At 41.6% G+C, this 22,016-nt stretch overlaps 1 protein-coding gene across 2 annotated transcripts in view; it reads left to right on the top strand.

Moving 5' to 3' along the window:
• Positions 1-2,184: 2,184 nt before the first annotated feature.
• Positions 2,185-22,016, top strand: part of PRPF39 (pre-mRNA processing factor 39) — a 42,968-nt gene continuing 23,136 nt past the window's right edge. Inside the window, exon 1 of one of the 2 annotated variants that reach the window (XM_087422213.1) lies at positions 2,185-2,461. The gene's annotated coding sequence lies outside the window, so the exon portion shown is untranslated. Of the gene's footprint in view, positions 2,462-3,017; positions 3,158-22,016 lie in introns of those variants that run through there. The other variant, XM_004436365.2, reaches the window with a different exon arrangement.

Below are 22,016 nucleotides of genomic sequence, written 5' to 3'. Positions count from 1 at the left end.
AGCTGGGGAATAAACATTCTGACCTTACTCTCCTCTTCCATTCTGTCAGGACTTTTTGTTGGCCAGACTCAAACAGAAAACAGGGAGCAAGAGAACTTGTTGATAGAGCCCATAGGGTCAATCTCCGGAGAATGGAGCAGGTGGAGAGGGTGAAACTGGAAAACAGTGAGCCATTGATGATTAAGTAGATAGGAACTAAAGTTTTTTTTTTTTTTTTCCGAAATTACTGATTGCAGCTTTTAGGTGTTTCCCCGCCCATTGTTAACTGGGCTCTTGAGGCAATATGCTATCTGACTCCCGCTAGATTCCTATAGATAACATCTCCTTGAAGCCTGGGGCACCATGGGAACGGACGTTTGAGCTGTTTTTCAGGAATTAGAACCCCTTGTCCACTTCAGGTTGGTTGAGACCACCCACTCATCAACTGGGCCCACCGCAAATGTCCAATAAGCAACTTTTTGACGTCAAAAGACTAAAAACTCCACCCTCAGGTCATGCCAACACCGCCATTTTGTGAACATGCATCCTATGAAGGGGCATGAAGTCTGACTACACTTGCACAGATCATCAATTACCTCACCTCTCCTCACCTCCAATCATCCATCTCCACACTTCAGACCACCTTGCCCCCTACCCTATCAATATCCCTGAGTCACTATTTTCAGGGAAGCGGATTTGAGATTCATTCTACTGTTTCCACACGTGGCTGCCTTGTGATTAAACCCTCTCTCTCTGCAATCTCATCGTCTCAGCGATTGGCTTTCTGGGCGGCGGGCAAAAACAAACCTGATTCGGTAATGAAGGATGGACAGTTGATCTGGAGAGGCAAGTGGAAGAATCCATTACATTAAAAAATAACAACTTTTCCCATCTGTCTGATCTCTTTGTTCTCTATTTCTGAGTTCACCTGACTTTAAACACTATATTTTAGGACTCGCCACCCCCTAAACTACAGTATTTGGTATAATATCTTTTTTTCTTTCCAATGCTTTTAATTGTGATATACAATTTCTCTTAAAGTCAACGAAAGCTAAATCAATTTAAAAAATAATTGATGTTTTCACCAGTGGGGAGAGAATTCCAGGCAGAGGGAAAGTACATTGAAAGGTTTAGACAGATAAAAGACACATAAAGGGGGACAGGGGGTTTTGTGGAATTACAGGAAGGCAGAAACCAGTAAGAAGGCTGGTGTGATTACAAAGGTCTGTATTTTCAATGCTAAAATGTTTAGGTTTTTCTTATAAGCAGTGGGGAAGACCAGAGGAGGTTTTTAAGCAGGCTTGAAAGGTAAGATGTAGAAAACTAGATAAAGGGAGTCAATAAATGTGTTACTGCCCAAGGCGGGGGTGGTGGTGGTGACGGTGGGGTCTTCCGCTTGCTGCAAGACATGCCAATAGTTAAGAGGCAAGGTGGTAGGAAACAAAGGACTTTTTATTACAGCCTGCTAGCAAGAGGAAAGATGGCCGACTAATGCCGGAAAAAACCATCTTACAGAACAAAGACTACAGGCCAGTTATATATGGGGCTGGTCTCCATGTGGGGGAGGCAGCTGGTCTCCAGGTGGGGGCATCCATCTGACCTCCAGGTGGGGGCAGACATCTGTTCTTAGTTCCATCATGATAGGCTTTGGTTTTACTGGATATGCATCAGAGACCCGAGCAATGCCCTATACCCTGATCTTTTAGCTGTCCTCGATGATGGCTATCAGCATAGACTCTCTGCCCCGGGGTCATCACATTCCTAAGGAACTCAAAGGAACAAAGTTATCAATTTATTGCAGCCGGGGGGTACCATAAAATCCACAAAGTTAGTTAACCAGAGGTCATTCAAAGTTACAATAGGGTTTCTTTTCTATAATATGGTTTCCCTTATGTCATCCTTGTGTTGTGCCAGTATCAAATGTTCCGTGACTGAAGTTGGAGAAGCAGATGGATCTTTGCAAAATTGCTACTAGAGGGGGATCAGATCTCAGAGCTCATCTTACTGGTGAAGAATTTGAGCTCACTTTAGGAAAGATTGAAAGAACCAGTACAGAAAGGAGAGAAGAAGGCGGTGGCCTTCTCCTGAATGACAGTGCCTGCGGCAAACTCCACCTCCCTTCACAATACATCACTCCCTGAACTGCTCCTTCTCATGGTAAACATCTCAAAGTTGCAGGTTATACCGGTAAGAAAGCATGGCTGCATTGTCGGAGAATCCAAAAAAGTTAGCTTGCAGAGTAGAAGATGCCATGGACAGGGAAAGCTGCAGCTAGATGTACTTTAATGAAAGCGAAAGGCCGAGGGTGAGAAGATTGATTCTGATATTTGGAAGCAAAGGTGCTGTTGAGGGGATTTATGATTAACAGGAGTGTGGACAGGAAACATCTTGCAGAGAAATATTTCTGGAAGCAGACATATTCCCGACGAGGAAGTTGCAGCCCAGCTGTGATACCACTGGACCTTGAACAGGAGATTGCCTAGTAAGTGCTGGGCAACTCAGGAACTGGGGAACAGAAGGGAGAGAGGCGAGATTTGAATTTTTTTCTTTTAAAATGAGGATGGGAGTAAACTGAAGACTGCTAAGAATGTCAGCACAATGCGGCCTCCGTTTATCCGGAGGACAATTTTACATAGCCCTTTAATAATCGGTTCCTCAAGTCCCTAACTCCAGCATTGTTTCCTCTTCGGGAAACCCGGGTGGACCCCGAGTCCACACCATCTTGAGATTTGGGGGTTTAAGACTGGATTTCTGTGCATTTTTAGGCAGAGGGGTAAAGCCTGGGCAATTGTGGGGAAAACTTCAGATGTGCCCCCAAAGAACAACACGTATTTTCCTTTGGGGAGGCGGGGCGCTGTCTTCGTGCCGTCCCGGCGGGAAAGGGCCCAGCGCCCGCTCGGCGCTTGGGAGGTCCGCCGGGAGCAGTGGAGGCCCCGCCCTGAGGCGGCGGGGGGCGGGGCCGAGGAGCCCGCGGAGGGCGAGGCTGCGCGCGGCACGACCACGTGACCCTGCGCCTCCGGGGACCACGGCGCACGCGCGCAGCGCTCGCGTTACGAGGCGCCCGTGGTGCTGGCGGCGGCTGCTGTGGTGGCTGTGGGGACAGCGGCGGTGGCAGTGACATCTTCGGCTCGGTTGGCTCATTCGGCGGCTCATGGCCTCGCGTGGCATCCGTCGTCAGGTCGGCGGGGCCGGGTGGGAGGGGTGGGCGGCGGGCGGAAGGGGCCGCGGTTCGGGCCGCGGCCTCCCTCCGTGGCCGCCCGCTTGAGGCCTGGCCCGGCCGCGGCGCCCAGCTGTCCCTGCTCTCCTTCCCACCTGTTGGGAGCAGCAGGCGAGCTTTCTTTTCTTAGACCGACGTTTGCCGGCCGGGCGCCGGTGGCCGGGGGACACGTGGGCCTCCGCGTTGACGGAGGAGGGAGTGGGGGCTGTCTGAAGCCCTGGCCGCCCCGAGCGCTGGGACCCGGCGCGGCCGGGACGGCGGGGAGTGCGGGGGCTCGGGAGGAGCCGCGGGGGACGGCGCGGCCGGGACGGCGGGGACGGCGGGGAGTGCGGGGGCTCGGGAGGAGCCGCCGCCGGAGGAGCCGCGGGGGACGGCGCGGATTCTGCTAGTGAAGCTGGTAGGCGCGTCCTGCATTTGACTACATCAGCCACACTTTGGGGACCCCGAGTCACGGCCCCCCGAAGATCAGCCACGGCTTTTAGCAGAATAGGATAGACGGAGAAAAACCAGACGTTAAAGATCCTAGTAGAGTCTTTTATTTTATTACTATTTTTTTTTGTGAGGAAGATCAGCCCTGAGCTAACATCCATGCCGATCCTCCTCTTTTTTTGCTGAGGAAGCCCATCTTCCTTCACTTTATGTGGGGCGCCGCCACAGCATGGCCCGACAAACGGTGCGTCGGTGCGCGCCCGGGATCCGAACCTGGGCCGGCAGCAGCGGAGCGCGCGCACTTAACCGCTTCGCCGTGGGCCCCTAGTAGGGTCATTTAAAGGAAGCTGCTTACGAGTAATGTTTACCTTCTGTAGCCAGAGACCAACACTGGTGTTCTTCTGGCTCTGAAATCACAACTTTAATAAATACTACTTTAAGTTAAGAAGTAGGACTGCTCTTAATATATTACTGATGGTACTATAATACCATATGCTTTTATGCCGATTAAAATGTTACTTTTTAGTTTGATATTCGTGTTGCCTTCTCTTTGGCAGCTGATCCTATCTGTTCAGAAATACTTTAAACTTTTCTGCAGCTGGAAAGGTTGAAGCTTAAGAAAGCAAGTTTCACACAGGGAAGTATGAAGCTCGTGTTGGAACTTAAGTGTTTTGGGCTCTCTGGGAGCTTAAGTGGATTGAAAAAACAAGCCACTTGCTGTCAGGTACAGCCTCCTCCCCCCGTTTGTAACGTCGTTCTAGAGTTGCGAAAGTTGGAACTTTCCACTCCTTAGCCTCTGGTAGGGATAGTGAACAAAAGGAATTCTGCTAAAGAAGCCTAGTTTTTAGACTGTGAACTCTGGAATATTTAGGAGTTGACCAAAGACGGCTAGTTAGTAGGTGGTATGAGATATTTGAAGTGAAAATTGAAAAGGAGAATTTTTTTAGAGTCAGACTGTTTGGTGATATTTTTACTTGCTTACCTACAGTTAAAGAAGAAAAAGAATTTTGTAAATCAAATAATAAGTGTGTGTGTGTTTTTTTCAAGAGAAAGGACAGAACCTTGTGTGATATGTTAACAAATCTGCATAAAACAAGATTTTTTTTTTAAATAGCCAAAGGAGGAAGAAAGTAGTAGTTCCAACCAAATGGTGATTTTTTTTTCAAAAACCTGAAGATGATGCAGACGTTTATGTAAATACATACATATAAAGTCCAGTTTCTGGAACATAATACGTGATTAATATGTGGAAACTTAAAAACTGGCGTGAACATTCTACTTAGCCTCTGAAAACAGTTGCCCAAACCAGTCGTTATGATAGTCTCTTTTCTTCTTAACAGCTTGGGTCTTCACATTGGCTTATCTGTGGATGAGGCAGAGTGACTTGTGGATTGCAGAGCTAGTTGGTTTGCAATACTCAGACTCCGGACTTTCAGTCCTTAGTGATGACCTCAGATTTTTATGTATTGCTCTGTTTATGAAAAGAATAATCAGTGGTATGATTTTGAGTACCTCTTTAGGCATAAATCCCTATAGAGAGTTAAAAAAGAAGGTATCAGATCAAACTTCTCGTTTTTAATTAAGTATGGGTTAAGGCATCCTTCAAAAGATCTTTTAGTTATTTATTTTTTAGTCGCTCTTTTTTTTTTTTTTGGTGAGGAGATCAGCCGTGTGCTAACATCTGCCAATCCTCTTTTCTTTTTTTTTTGGCTGAGGTAGACTGGCCCTGGGCTAACATCTGTGCCCATCTTCCTCCATTTTATATGGAACGCCGCCACAGCATGGCTTGCCAAGCGGTGCATCGGTGCGTGCCCGGGATCCGAACCATCGAACCCCAGGCTCCCGCAGGCAGAGGGCATGCACTTAACCGCTTTCGCCACTGGGCTGACCCCTAAAAGATCTTTTAAATTTTAAGATGGCATGCTGAATTGTTAGTCAGATGTTTAATGTATGTCATAACTGAACATAACTGAACTAGAGGTTACACGTATGATACAGAACTGTAGTTTTTCGTATACTGCATATTCACTTTATAGTTTATCATGTTTCCTTTTATACTTGTAGACTTTATGCCTGTCATATATGATTTTATAAGAACACGCAGTGTAGTAAAAAGGCATTGGTTGGTTTAGTGAGTTGAGCAAAGGGAGAAAGTTTTGTTAGTCTGAGAGAGGAGTGTGAGCCAAAGCTCAGGGACGAAGAATGTAATGGGCTCTGTAAATGGCAGTGAGGGCGGGAATACTCTAGGATTAATACATAGGAAAAGTTAAGTTGGGACCAGATGGACCAGTCACTTTTTCAACAGATATTTGTTGTGCTGTTATATACCAGACACTGTTTTAGGTTCTAGGGACACAGCAGTGAACAAAACCAAGAATGCCCCACTTCTCACTGAAGCAATAGCGTAGCAACGTTTTTCAGATTTGTTGACTGCAACCCACAATAGGATGTACATGTGACATAGCACCCAATAAACAATAGTTGAATTCTGTGTGTATTTCAGCAGTATGCCCTTAATGTGTGCATGCATTCTGATATATTTTTTTCTATTGTATATTTTTCCATTTTAAGAAATCAAGAAGCTGATGTGAAGCAATCTGAAGTTTGAATAATATTAAGAGGGGAGATAGTAATTACTTAAATTTTAACAATAGCACTGTGAATGAATAGAAAAGGATAGTTAAATTTTTTTTTTGTGAGGAAAGTCAGCGCTGAGCTAACATCCATGCCGATCCTCCTCTCTCTCTTTTTTTTTTTCGCTGAGGAAGACTGGCCGTGGGCTAACATCTGTGCCCATCTCCCTCCACTTTACATGGGACGCGGCCGCAGCATGGCTGGACAGGCAGTGCATTGGTTCGCGCCCAGGATCCGAACCCCAGCCGCCAGCAGCGGAGTGCGAGCACTTAACAGTTAGGCCACCGGGCAGGCCCTGAGGATAGTTAATCTTTATAGCAAAGTATTTGTGATTATTTTGTGGATGAGGCTTAGAGAGGTTAAGGAACTCGCTCAGAGTTCCCTAATGAGTAACTGGGCCACATTTTTAATTCAGTTCTGCCAGGCTTTAAAGCCCAAGCGCTTAATTATACCACTCCTATTTGGTTATGAAAGTACTATACTAGGTTTTCGTCTGGGGTGATTAGGGCCTCTGATACTGCTTATTTATTATTCAATAAATTGAGTGTGTACTAGGCCTCCAGGTGTATTGTGTCCCCTCTGTATTGGTAGATGTGGTCCTTACCCTCAAGAAACTTGTAATCTAGTGGGGAAGATAGACATTGAGCAATTATCACAAATGAGATGTGAGAGAAAAAGAATGATGTGGAAGCATCATTGACGGAACCTAACTGATTTGGGGAGTATGGGAATACTTTTCAGGAATTGATGTTTAAACTTTGCCCAGAAGAATGGGTAGGCTTTGGTAAGGTTGAAGGCCCTGAGTGGGATTGTGAGGGTAGGGTAGAGGGGTGGGAGAACATTCCAGGTAGAAACTGCATACTCTAAGGCCCTCAAGCTGAAAGCAGCTGAATTGAAAAAAATGAAACATCTCAACAGAAATAGAACTTCTAGGGGCCGGCCCCGTGGCTTAGCGGTTAAGTGCGCACGCTCCGCTGCTGGCGGCCCGGGTTCGGATCCCGGGTGCGCACTGACTCACCGCTTCTCTGGCCATGCTGAGGCCGCGTCCCACATACAGCAACTAGGATGATGTGCAGCTATGACATACAACTATCTCCTGGGGCTTTGGGGAGAAATAAATAAATAAAATTATTAAAAAAAAAAAAGAAATAGAACTTCTGGGCTATAGAAATTAGTAGCGAATAGGTCAGAATTTTGGTGTTAAACGGTATGGGCGTGAATCCTGGCTCTGTTCCTTACTACTTGTGTAACCTCGGACAAGTTATTTAATCTTAATAAATTTTGTTTTTTCCATCCTTAAAAATAGGAAAGTAACATTTACCAAAAATTCTTGTTCAATAAATAGCGTCTCTTACTATTGTCACTAATATCAGTCTAGTAATTGAAGTCATATCAGTACATGATGACATGCTTTCACTCATTCGTACTTTCGGAAATATTGAGTGTTTTTTGTATGCCAGGCAACTCAGTATACAAAAGTTGAATTGCATGCATGTGTATAATTGCATCAAAATGTCACGAAACAATATTCCTTTACTGTGTGCAAAGCACTCTGATAAAAATTTTTTCTATTCTATTTTTCATTTGCAAAAAGGAGAAGCTGCTGCTCTGAAGCAACCAGCAGTTTGAAAAATACTGATCTAGTGAGGAGATAATGATTACTTAAACTGTAGCAATAGTAGTGTGAATAAAAAAAGGGGGCTGATTAATTTTTATGTGAGGGTATAAATGACTATGGTAGAATATAATAAATTCTATGGATAAAAGAAAAAAGTAGAAAAGGTAAGGGAGATCACATATGCTGGGGATGTGAGCAAGTTACAGTTTTAAATAGGATGGCCAGGTAGGTGTTATTGAGAAGATGACATTTCAGCAAAGGAGGAGGTGAGGAAGGTTAGCCATGTGGGTGTCTGGGAGGAGGTCATTGTGGGTAGAGGGAACAGCTGGTGCAAAGGCTCTAAGGCTGGAGAGTGGTCTGTTCAAGAGACAGCAGGATGGCATTGTGGCTGGAGCTGAGTGAGGGTAAGAGCAGTAGAAGATGAGGTCAAAGAGGTAAACCGTGGGAGGGGGCAGTGGGCCATTGGAAGGACACTGACTTTGGCTCTCTGAGATGGAGCAGTGGAGTGACATGGTCTGGTTTATGTTTTAAAAAGAATACTATCTGCTGTGTTGAGAATAGACTGGGGATACAGAAGTAGGGGTAGGGTGGAGCAAGGGAAGAAGCAGGAGGCCTATAGAAGGTTGTAGAAGACTATAACAGCATTTTAGATGAGATGAGTGGCTTGAAGGAGGGTTATAGGAAGTGGGATTCTGAATATATTTGGAAGATTCCATAACAAATTTGTTGGGTGTGAGAGAACAAGAAGTCAAGAATGGCTCTTAAGATTTTTGACCTGAGCTGCTGGAGGGAGGGTGTTTCTGTCAGCAGAGATGGGGAAGGCTATGGATAGAGCAGGTTTTGGGGGAGAGATCTAGAGTTCACTTAGGGACATTTTATAATTTGAAGTGACTGCATGTGTGCAGATGATGTCAGGTAGCAGTTGAATATATGAATCTGGAGTTTGGAAAAGAGGTCTGGGCTGGAGATGGAAATTTGAGAGTCAGTATATAATTAGTATTTAAAGTGATTGAGATTGGGAGATTGTGAATTAATGGAGATAGAGAAGGGAAGATGACCAAGGGCTGAGTCTTGGGGCACTCTTAACATTAAAAGACCAAGTAGAAGAGGAGTACTCAATGTGTCTCAGGAGAAGTGTCTCAGGAGACTGTCACTCAGAAGGGCTGGTAGTGAGGTGGGAGTAACACCAGGAGATGGTGTGACCTGGAAGCCAAGTGAAGAAAGTATATCAAAGGGGGGACATTTCAGCCCGAGGAGAGTGTTGATTGGGAAAAGGAGAGAGCTGAGGACAAAATCTTGGGTGCTAATGATTTTTATTGGACTGTGAGAAGAAAAAAGATCCTTCAGAATGATGAGGTAGGAACACTAGGTGAATATAGTATGTCAGAAAAGGCAGGAAAAGAGAGCCTTTCAAGTAGGAAGTCATTACTGTTAGATGCTGTGAAGAGTAGATAAGAAAGATGAATTTGAAAGTGTCCAAGTGGATTTATAAACAAGGAGGTTGTGACCTTGGTGAATTTCAGAGCAGTGATGAAGAAGAATCCAAATTGAAGAGTAAATGGAGGATACAGAAGTAGAGATAACAAGCTTAGACAGCTTCATTGGCTTCCTATTGTCCTTAGAACAAAATCCAGATCCTTAACATAGCTTATGTTTACCCTTTGGTTGTTTTTAAGGTAAGCTAAATGTAGTATGTATGTTATAAATTATTATGTAAAAGATGAGAGATAACTGACACATGTTTGAATGCTAGTGAAAGTAATCTAATACACTAGGGAAACTGATGAGGGGAGAATGGAGATAATTTAAGAAGCAACATTCTTGGGAAGGTGGGTGGGAGAAGTGATCCAAGTCATGGGTTCAGGGTTTGACGTTTGATAGGAGTGGAGATACTTCATCCTTTGTGACCAAAGGAAGGAGGAGGACAAATAATGGTTATATATTTTAGCTATTATAGGAGAGAGCGAGCAGAAAGGAGGGAAGATTATAAATGAGGTGAGGGGATTGTGAGATTGGTATCATAATAGATTTACTTCTTGGAGGTATAAAGAATTTTAGGAAGGAAGTGGAGGATTAATAGAGATCTAGTAGGATAAAGACTGAACAATCATTGGTTGTGGCAACTAGGTCATTATGAGAAATTAGTATTTTCATTGGAGGATGTGGGCTGTACTGCATGGTGTACCAACAAAATTATTAGGAAAAATGCTGCAGTGAACACCCTTGTTGGTGATTAATTCTTTCAAATGGCCTTTAAAAAGAATTATTTTTTTTCTTTTTATTTGTTTATTTTTTAAATTGCCGTAACATTGGTTTATAATGTTATATAAATTTCAGGTGTACATCATTATATTTCAATTTCATGTACACCACCCAAAGACTAATTACAATCCATCACCCTACACATGTGTTTAATCACCCCCTTTTGCCCTCCTCCTTCCCCCCTTCCCCTCTGGTAATCACCAGTCCAATCTCTGTCTCTATGTGTTTGTTTGTTGTTGTTTTTATCTTCTCTTTATGAATGAGATCATACAGTATTTGACTTTCTCCCTCTGATTTATGTCACTTAGCATAATACCCTCAGGGTCCATCCATCTTGTCACAAATGGCAAGATTTCATCCTTTTTTATGGCTGAGTAGTGTTCCATTGTATATATATACCACATCTAAAAAGAATTATTTCTAACTGTAGAAGTGTCACTTATTTTTATATATTTCTCTTTAACCCAGCAACTTTGTTAGTCTAATACTTCTCATAATTTGCCTATAGACTCATCATCATTTCTCTAAGATAAAATTCTAGAAGTGTTATTGGCAGGTCAAAGCTGTGCTTAGTTTTAAGGTTTATGCTACATGCTGGTATGAATTTTGAGACTATAGTATAACCCCAGGAAATAGCTTTTAAAAATGGGCATTCATATGAGGAGGTTTACTGTGTTATACTTAGTAAAGCCAAATCCTAGAAAGAACTCAAGCAAAATTGAGGGATATATAAGCATATCCAGCCATACTGCCCTTCTTGCTAATCTATTTTTCTGTGAAAAAGCCAAACAAACACTTATCTCAGGACTTGCTCTTTCTACTGCCTGGAATTTTCTTCCTCCACATTTCTCCATGACTTGCCTTCTTACTACCTCAACCCCTGTTTTGTTCTGGTCTTAGCACTTGGTACTATGTACATATTGTAGACTGACTTTTAAAAAAAAGCTGTATCCCCCACTAGAATGTCAGCTCCTTGAGAGCAGGGCCTTTCATTTGTGCATGGCTGAATTTCCAGTGCTTGGAACAGTCATGTCTGACACACAGAAGTTGCTCACTAAATAGTTATTGAATGAATGTTATTGCACAAGAAAATGATACTGGTTAGAGATTTTTAAAAATATTAAATGAAAGGGATTCAGGATAGAGTAATTTGGATACCTAATTACAATAAAAAAATAAATAATAAGTAAGATAAATGCAAAAAAAAGAAAATAGTACAAACCCAAAAGGACAAAGAACAGAAGAGGAGGTATCAACAGATGAGAACAGTGTTTTGGAAGAAAGCAGATGGATCGGTTTTAACTGATTAACTTCGGTTTTCATTATTCTGCTTCAGCTTTGTGTCTGCAGAGAAGGAAATTAATAAGAAACAAGATGGATCTTCCCACAAAACCACAAATTTCAGGTACCACAGGCCTCTGAAGATGAGAGTGCTGAGTGGAACTAAAAACAGGAGGATTGGTTGAAAGTCTGGAGTAGTTTAGACCCTAGATTTTCCTTTTCCATCTAGTATAGCCAGCAGAAAGCTGGATATTGATTATTTGAATAGGGTGGAACCAGAGATTTGGCACAGCTGGTGGGAGTGGGGCTGAGGTGAAGGGTCTTGAAATGAAAGTTTTTTATATATTTATATATATATATATATGTATTATTTTTTGTGTGTGTGAGGAAGACCAGCCCTGAGCTAACATCCAATGCCAATCCTCCTCTTTTTTGCTGAGGAAGACTGGCCCTGGGCTAACATCCGTACCCATCTTCTTCTATCTACTTTATATGGGACGCCGCCACAGCATGGCTTAACAAGCGGTGTGTCAGTGCACGCCCGGGATCCAAACTGGCGAACCCCGCGCCGCCGCGGTGGAGTGCCCGCACTTAACCGCTTGCACCACTGGGCCGGCCCCTTGAAATGAAAGTTTGCGTATTGAATGGCGAGATCGTCAGCCCTGTTTGTCTTCGTTGCTCCTAGAATGCTTGTTGCCTTGCTTATATTTTTTAAGTTGAAACATTTTTCTTTGAGAAAACTTAACCCAAGAGAGATGATGTAAAGCACTGACATTTAGTGGGTTCCCCCTCAGCAGAATGTACTCCTGCACTGAGGCCCACCAGTTGCCAAGCCTTAGCTAGTTTCTAGTTGGTTTGTAATGCCTAACACTTCTTGAACAGAAGTTTAAAGATCACTGAGAGACCAAAACAAATGAAGAAAAGACAGTACTGGGAACAGAAGAAAATTGAAAGTAAATTATAGAGAGATAACGGGAGATATTGTACCAGTGAAATAGGAATATGAGACTGTAACATGGATTATTCAGAGAATAAAAATGGAAATTAAAAATTTGATGCATAAATTAAAAATCCAGTAAAAGGGATATCACAGAGTAGAACGAGTCAAAGCGATGGGAAAAAATAAGAAAAGCTTAGGATCAATCCAGGAGGTCCAACACCTGAATAGCATGAGTTCAACAAAAGAGAAAACCACGGGGAGAGAATTATCAAATAAATAATAAATATAAAACATAAGAATTGAATAACATAAATATCTAGATTAAGCCTTCTGAATGAGTGCCTTGCAGAAGAATGGAAAAGACTCACCTTAAGGCACATCATTATGGAATTTAAGAAAACCTGGGATAAAGAGAGTAAACAAAAGCTTCTATGGAGGAAAAACAGTTCACGTGTAGAGGATGAGGAATAAAAATGGCATCAGATTTTCTCAGAAGCACCAGATGCTGGGAAACAGTGAATATATTCCTTCAAAACTCTAAGAAAAAATTACCTTCATTTTAGAATTTTATAATACTCAGACAATCCGTCATTTAATTATGAGGATTTTAGAATTGGAAAGTTTTAATTTTTTCACCCTACATACCCTTTCCCAGAAAGTTATAGAAATGATTCTCTAAAAGAGGGAGTAAATCAAGAAAGAAAAAGATTTTGGCTGTTATAAATGAGATTCAACTCAGGAGAAAGTGACCCAGTTTCTTGAGTCAAAATGAGCAGACAAACCTAGACAAGACAAACCAGTCTAAATTGCTGCAGAAGGTTAGATGGTTTCAGAAAGGGTGTCTCCAGAAGGGAGAATGGAATTGATAGGTATGAGTGCCAGTTGTTTTTGAAGGACTTTTATAAGAACTCTTTAAGGGTGTGGGGTCATTTTTCAAAGATAACCAAGCAAATGAAAATAATGAGGAAAGTTTAAAAAAGTAGAAGCAAGGAAATGTAGTTATAATATACAAGATAGATTGAAAAAATGTTTATATAGGTATGCTAATGTGAACCTGAATATGTCTTAACCCCAAATGGAGAGAACCAGGTGGGGAGCATGTGAGAGGGAAGTTGTGCAAGTACGTTTGGTACAATAGCTAAATCCTAACCTTCTCTAATAGAAAGACAGCAAAAAAGGTCTAAAGTTGAAAAATCAAGAAATAAGATATACGTCCACATAAATTCTATGTTGAGTACCAGTTTTGAAGTCAATCAACAGCTTTTTTTCCTCTTAAAACTTCTGCAGAAAACTTTTAAGTGCATTGTGAAGTTTCATTTTTATTTTCCTTAGTTATTTTTAAGTGTAACATCTTTTTTTTTTTTTTTTGTGAGGAAGATCAGCCCTGAGCTAACATCCATGCCAATCCTCCCCTTATTAGCTGAGGAAGACTGGCCCTGAGCTAACATCTGTGCCCATCTTCCTCTACTTTACATGGGAGGCCACCACAGCATGGCTTGACAAGCACTGTGTCGGTGCATGCCCGGGATCTGAACCCAGGCAACCAGCAGTGGAGTGCGCGCACTTAACTGCTACGCCACGGGGCCGGCCCGTAAGTGTAACATCTCAGGTTAGCCTTGGATAACACATTCCAAGAAGTTCATTGTTTGCAGTGATACTTTCATTTATGTGAATTTATGGCTTTTAAGACTTTCATATGCTTTAATCTTATGTTCTCAACTGTTCTCTTTATGTTCTCAACAGCCATATGAAGCAGGTGATGCAAGTGTTATTAGTCCCACTTAGAAGTGAGAAAAGCAAGGCTGACCTAAGATCACGTGCTATTAAGGGAGAGAAGTGGGACTCACTTCCCCCTCTCCTCCTTGTTCTTTCTAATATTTACCGTACTATACTTTATCTTATGATGAAAGAAAGATCTGGAAAATCTAATTCCTAGTCTTTTGTACTTTATATTTCCTAATTTAGTTATAATTTAGCTGTCTTTCTTTTATTGTGGTAAAAACCACGTAACATAAAATTTACCTTCTTAACCATTTTTATTTTTTTTTTGTGGGAGGTAGACTAGCCCTGAGCTAACATCTGATGCCAATCCTCCTTTTTTTGCTGAGGAAGACTGGCCCTGGGCTAACATCCGTGCCCATCTTCCTCCGCTTTACATGGGACGCTGCCACAGCATGGCTTGACAAGCGGGGCGTCAGTGCGCGCCCAGGATCCAAACCTACGAACTCCGGGCTGCCAAAGCAGAGTGTGTGCACTTAACCGCTGCGCCACTGGGCCGGCCTCCTTAACCATTTTTAAGTGTATAATTCATTAGTGTTAAGTGCAGTCATGTGGTTTTGAACCAGATCTCCAAAACTTTCTCATCTTGCAAATCTGAAACTGTACCCATTAAACAACAACTCCCCTTTCCCCCTCTCTCCAGTCTCTGGTAACCGCTATTCTACTTTGTTTTATGAATTTGACTGCTTAAATAGCTCATGAAGTAGAATTCTACGGTGTTTGTCCTTTTGTGACTGTCCTGCTTCACTTAGCGTAGTGTCCTCAGTGCTCTTCCACGTAGCGTATGACAGGGTTCCCACCATTTCAAAGGCTGACTGATACTCCATTGTGTGCATATACCACATTTTGTTTATTCATTCGTGGGTGGATATTTGAGTTGCTGCCTCCTCTTGGCTGTTGTGGGTAGTGCCACTATGAACATGGGTGTGCAAATAGCCCTTGGAGACCCTGCTTTCAGTTATTTTGGATATATACCCAGAAGTGGAATTGCTGGATCATATGGTACTATTTTTAATATTTTGAGGAACCTCCATACTGTTTTCTGTAGTGGTTGCATCATTTTACAATCCCACTAAAAGTACACAAGGGTTCCAATTTCTCCTCATCCTCACCAAAACTTACTTTCTGTTTTTTTGATACTAGCCTTCCTAATGGGTGTGAGGTGCTATCTCATTGTGATTTTGATATGCATTTCTCTGATAGTTAGTGATGTTGAGCATCTTTTCATATGCTTGTGAGCCATTTGTATGTCGTATTTGGAGAAATATCTATTCAAGTCCTTTGCCCATTTTTTGAGTTATTTTTTTGTTATTGAGTTGTAGGAGTTCTTTATATATTCTGGATATTAACCCCTAATCACAGATAAACAACTTGCAAATATTTCCTCCTATTCTGTAGGTTGCCTTTTCACTCTGTTGATTCACTCTGATTTCACTCTGTTGATTCAATGCACAAAAGTTTTAAAGTTTGATGTAGCTACATTTGTCTATTTTTGCTTTTTGTTGCCTGTGCTTTTGGTGTTATATCTAAGAAATCATTACCAAGTCCAATATCATGAAGCTTTTCCCCTATATTTTCTTTCTTTTTTTTTTTTTAATTTTATTTATTTATTTTTCCCCCAAAGCCCCAGTAGATAGTTGTACGTCATAGTTGCACATCCTTCTAGTTGCTGTATGTGGGACGCGGCCTCAGCATGGCCGGAGAAGCAGTGCGTCGGTGCGCGCCCGGGATCCGAACCCGGGCCGCCAGGAGGGGAGCGTGTGCACTTAACCTCTAAGCCACGGGCCGGCCCTCCCCTATATTTTCTTAAAGGAGTTTTGTAGTTTTAGATTTTACATTTAGATTTTTAATCCATTTTGAGTTAATTTTTGTATATGGTGTAAGATAAGGATCCAGCTTCATTCTTTTGCATGTGAATATCCAGTTTTCCTAGCACCGTTTGTTAAAGAGACCGTCGTTTCCCCATTGAGTGATCTTGGCACTCTTGCCAAAGATCATATTTAACCGTGTACGTGAAAGTTAATTCCTAGGCTCTCTGTGCCGTTCCACTGGTCTGTCTTTATGCCAATGCCACACTGTTGTCTTCTTCCTTTCGATGGTTATTTTTTTACTCCTTTGTCATTTTATGTTGCTAGTTGGAAGTTACTAGTTGTTAAGAATAAACGGGTACAAGTAATTGCCATATTATGAAGAATAAGTTGGAATAAGTTATTAAAAAATAACTTGAGTGTATTCTTTTGATCCTGTGACTTTTTTTTTTTTTTTTTTTTTTGTGAGGAAGATCAGCCCTGAGCTAACATCCATGCTAATCCTCCTCTTTTTGCTGAGGAAGACCAGCCCTGAGCTAACATCTATTACCAATCCTCCTCATTTTTCTCCCCAAAGACCCAGTAGATAGTTGTATGTCATAGTTGCACATCCTTCTAGTTGCTGTATGTGGGACGCGGCCTCAGCATGGCCGGAGAAGCGGTGCCTCGGTGCACACCCGGGATCCGAACCCGGGCGGCCAGCAGCAGAGCGCGCACACTCAACCGCTAAGCCACGGGGCCAGCCCCTGATCCTGTGACTTTTGAAGTAATCAGAAAAATGATCTCCCTAAGGGTAAGGCTGATGTTCTTAATTCTTTTTACAACTCTATAATTGCAGGGTGTGGAGTAATTGATAGTCTCTAAAGATGTAGGGGTGTGGTAAATTTGCTGATTCCAGAAGAAACCCTTATGTTCCACTTAAGTGTGCAATTAGAATGAGGCAGGTAGTAATGACTCAGAGTATGTCAACCAACAATCTTTTTTTTTTTTTTTTTGTGAAGAGATCAGCCCTCTGCTAACATCCGCCAGTCCTCCTCTTTTTTTGCTGAGGAAGACTGGCCCTGGGCTAACATCCGTGCCCATCTTCCTCCACTTTATATGGGATGCCACCACAGCATGGCTTGCCCAACAGTGCGTCAGTGCACGCCTGGGATCCGAACCGGCGAACCCCGGGCCACTGCAGCAGAGTTCACACACTTAACCGCTTGCGCCACCGGGCTGGTCCCCCTTTTTTTGTTTTTTTTGACATTGCACTTTGAAATAAAAAGACACAAACCAGTGACTAATTTGCATAAGGAAAATTAATCGTCAAATATGTCTTGTCTTTAAAGGAGAGGGAAAAAGTGAAATAAATTGAGGAGCTTCTTTGCTTTTTCCTAGGGCTACAAATGGTTTAAACCTGGAAAAGTTTATGACGTTAATCAGTCATTCAAGTAGAAGGGAACTTATTTTTTCTGGTAGTCTAATACTTTGGATTCTCCTTTGTTATGTACCAACTAGATTTGCTGCTTATATTATTTCTTCTCAAATCCCTCTGTAGATTTTCTTCTATCATTTTTTTCTCAGATCCCTCTGGCTCTACCCTCCCTATTCTGCTTCTTACCCTTCTACTTCCCCAATACAAACCCTCTGCATTCTGGTCAGTCTCTCTCTTCCTTGTCTTCGAACCAATCCTAATTTCCACCATCTTGTCTACTGTTGAGAAAAGTTATTCTTCTGTCAAGTGGACTGTTCCTTATTCTGGAGTAATTTATCATTCTTTTCCTATTATTCCAAAGTTTATAGTTTTTCAAAGGCCGAGTTCTATATTTTATGCAACTTTTCTAGGTTGCTGTAATTTTCAATTGATTTCTCTGATCTTTGACTTTATTTCATTTGAAATTTTGTGTCTCTTGCTGTCTGATTGTTTTGCATGTTTTTGATCTCTCTCTGACTAGTTAATGAGCCTTAGAGTGAGGACCTTATCTTACACTTGTGTACTCTCTACAAGGAATGTAGTATACTGCTGGATATATGTCTATATGTCAGGCATTGAAAACTTTTTTGTCCACACCTAACCCCCCCCCCACTTCCCTTATTCCCCTCCCCTTTTTTTTTTTAATATTCCCTAGATTTACCTGGTTATAGATAATTCTTCCAGTGGTATTTAGCCTCAAAATTTCTATTGATTTAACATTTAAAATTTATACTTTGTTGGGGAAAAATTTGCTTCATACTACATTTTGAAATAATGGACATGTTTTAAAATCTAGATTTCATATCTACATGACAATTTAAATGATAGCTTCTATACGCACACAAAAACCTAAAATTAATAAGAAGACAAACTGACAAAAATATTTTACAATGTATATCATAAAGATCTGATTTCCTTAGTTTACAAAGAACTTGTATAAGCCAATAAAAATAAAAATTAGTGAGCCAGCCCTGATGGCCTAGTGGTTAAAGTTCAGTGCTAACTGCTTTGGCAGCCCAGGTTTGCTTCCTGGTCATGGAACCACACCAGACCACTGTCTGTCGGCTGCCATGCTGTGGCGGCGGCTTACAGAGAAGAACTAGAATGACTACAGCTAGAATATACAACTATGTACTGGGACTTTGGGGGTGCTGGGGGGAAGAGAAAGATTGGCAACAGATGTTAGCTCAGGGCAAACATTTCCCTGCAAAAGAAAAGAAGAATAAAAATTAGTAATACAATGGAAAATATGGACTGGGGGCCGGCCCCGTCGTGTAGCGAGCGGTTAAGTGTGTGCGCTCCGCGGCTGGCAGCCGGGGTTTGGATCCCGGGCGCGCAACGATGCACCGCTTGTCAGGCTGTGCTGTGGCGGTGTCCCATATAAAGTAGAGGAACATGGGCACAGATGTTAGCCCAGGGCCAGTTGTCTTCAGCAAAGAAAGAGGAGGATTGTCATGGATGTTAGCTCAGGGCTGATCTTCCTCACAAAAAAAAAAAAAGAAAGAAAGAAAACTTGGAAAAATATATGAGAAGGCATTTAAGGAAAAAAGAGAAATAGAAATTCAACCCCCTCATAGTTAAAGAAATGCAAATCAAAATGAGGTACTACTTTTTTTTTTTTAGTCAGATGAGCAAGAATTAATTATGTATTTCATGATATGTAGTGCTGATGGGGAGGTAGGGAAACGGACATTCTCATGCACTGTTAGTGGGTTAATCAGTTAGTAATGCATTTGTCTACAAGTAATCGAAAACCTTACTATTGGTAGTGAAGCAGGGATTTATTTTCTCTCACAGTATGAAGCCAGCATTGTGTTATTAGCAGCTGGATGATGTCAGGACTGGCATTTCTTAATTTTCCTGGCCAAGTCCTTGGTAACTGCTTCATGGACTTAGGTTGTTTCAGATAAGTTCACATTCAAGGCAAGAAGAAAATAGTAGAATGTGCACTATTTATGACTGTCCTTTTTTGTCAGAAAAGCAAAATCTTTCCCAGAACTCTGCAGCAGATGTCCTTTTCAGTGCCGTGATCTCTTACATGGGGTTAGGTATATTGCTGCACTGAATAAAATCAGTGTTTCATCAGGAAGATGGTGAGAAGAGGGGATATTGGATAGGCAACTAAAAGTGTCTTGCCAAATGGCTAGTGCAACTTTTCCAGAGATAGATTGTCAGTATCTTCCCAAATTTAATATACGTGTGTTCTTTGATTCAGCAGTTCTGTTGTTAAGAATTTACCCATGAATAAGTTTCTGTTCCTCTGAATTATTTAGAGAACTTGGTAGAAAGCACAACTTTCTGGGCCCAAGCGTAGACCTCAGAATCATTGGAGTTGGGGCCAAGGAATCTGTATTGGAGTAAATGGTTTGCTAGGTGACTACATACTGTGTGGAGCTAGGTTTGAGAATTTCTGTATAGATGATAGTGAAACCCAGATTTTTAAAGTTGGCATAAAATTGCAAAAGAAAAAAAAAAACAAAAGTAGCTGGCCAACCATTGGCATGCTGTATCTGGCTTTTCTTAAAACAAAACAAAACAAAAAACAGCTTCCTTTTTCCCTTCACTTCAGTTAAATAATTGCAGATAAGCCAAAAGAAGAAAGCATCATCCCAGTTATGTAGGGAGAACAACTGTTAACACCAACCAACATTTTTATTGTATTTTATTTGGTATAAATCCTTACAGATTTGTGTGCTGCATATATATAGTATATATATATATAGTGGACATCTTTCTATATCAACACAGATACATGTATTTCTTTTTTAATTATTGTTTATTATTCCATTGTATAAATATGCCATTTACTAAAGAAGCCCTCTTAATACTCCCCTCTCTTTTTGCTGTAATACAGTGTTGTAGTGAATGCTCTTTTTTATTTATTTATTTATTTATTTATTTATTTTTTTCCCTCCAAAGCCCCAGTAGATTGTTGTACGTCATAGTTGCACATCCTTCTAGTTGCTGTATGTGGGACGCGGCCTCAGCATGGCCGGAGAAGCAGTGCGTCGGTGCGCGCCCGGGATCCGAACCCAGGCCGCCAGCAGCGGAGCGTGCGCACTTAACCGCTAAGCCACGGGGCCGGCCCGTGAATGCTCTTAAACAAATAAATATTTTAGTCTGATTATTTCCATAACATAAAATATGTACACTTGCCATTTGGTACATTTTGCTTGACTGTCCTCCAGAAAGATATCTTTTTACTTGTTGCCAGTTTGATATCTTAATGTTTTAATTAACATCTTTTTAGTAAAGATAGGATTCTTTCATGTTTGTTCGTCACTTGCGTTTCTTTCTTTGAATTACTGTCTTCAAAGCCTTAATCATCTTTTTAATTACATTATCCTATATTAAGTAAATGTGCATTCTGAGTGTATGTTAAGAGTCGATCAATTTTATGGTCTATTTAGTTTTGAGAATAATACCTCACTTAGAAAAAAAGACATACCCTATAATTTAATGATTGTTTCTGTTTAAACTGTTAGTGAAAGAGATGAAGCCAACTATGAGAATATCCTGTGGTACTACTTTATAGGATAAGACAATAGTCCCTTATTTTATGGCCTTAACAGTGAGATGACTTAATTTTTTTTTTTTTTTTTTTTTTTTTTGGTGAGGAAAATTAGCCCTGAGCTAACGTCCATTGCCAATCTTCCTCTTTTTGCTGAGGAAGATTGGCCCTGGGCTAACATCCGTGCCCACCTTCCTCTACTTTGTGGACGTCTGCCACCGCATGGCTTGGTAAGTGGTGCGTAGGTCCGTGCCCAGGATCCGAACCTGCCAACCCCAGGCAGCTGAAGCAGAGTGCGTGAACTTAACCACTGTGCCACCGGGCTGGCCCCAAGATGACTTAATTTAAAAGATTTTATGCAGGGGCCGGCCCGGTGGCGCAAGCGGTTGGGTGCGCGCGCTCTGCTGCGACGGCCCGGGGTTCGCTGGTTCGGATCCCGGGCGTGCACCGACGCACTGCTTTGGCAAGCCATGCTGTGGCGGCGTCCCATATAAAGTGGAGGAGGATGGGCACGGATGTTAGCCCAGGGCCGTCTTCCTCGGCAAAAAAAGAGGAGGATTGGCTGATGTTAGCACAGGGCTGATCTCCTCACAAAAAAAAAAAAAAAAAAAGATTTTATGCAGTTACTGTCCAGATGGTAAACCTTTCATAAATAAATTTTTAATAACATTCACTTTAAAAATCACTCTTTAATTTTCTAAAACCTTAATTTATATCTTCTATAATGAGCTTAGTTGCTGGGATTTAAAATTTATTATAGATATATACATATATATCAACAGTGTATAGCCTTTCCTTTGCTAAAACTATTTTCTGAGCTAAGTGATGAACTTCCCTCTGAAACATTTATTTCCATGACCAGAATTCGTTTTGTTTGTTTTACGTTTAGCCTCCAGAACAGATATCAGAGATACTGCTGTTTTCCAGGGTTGTTAACAAGATAGAATTTAGACACTGAATTTTAGATTCTTAGCTAGCCAGGAAGCATTGAATTCTAGATATGACCTCTTCTTTAGGGAGCAGGCATGCTACTCACTTGTTTCATGGATGAAGGAACTAAATCCATAGTTATTTAGTTTTTACTCAAATACCCAACAATAAA

The sequence above is a fragment of the Ceratotherium simum genome, chromosome 3 (assembly GCF_057802395.1).
Source record: "Ceratotherium simum simum isolate JZ-2026a chromosome 3, ASM5780239v1, whole genome shotgun sequence".
Classification (NCBI taxonomy): domain Eukaryota; kingdom Metazoa; phylum Chordata; class Mammalia; order Perissodactyla; family Rhinocerotidae; genus Ceratotherium; species Ceratotherium simum.
This window is presented reverse-complemented; position numbering and strand designations above follow the sequence as displayed.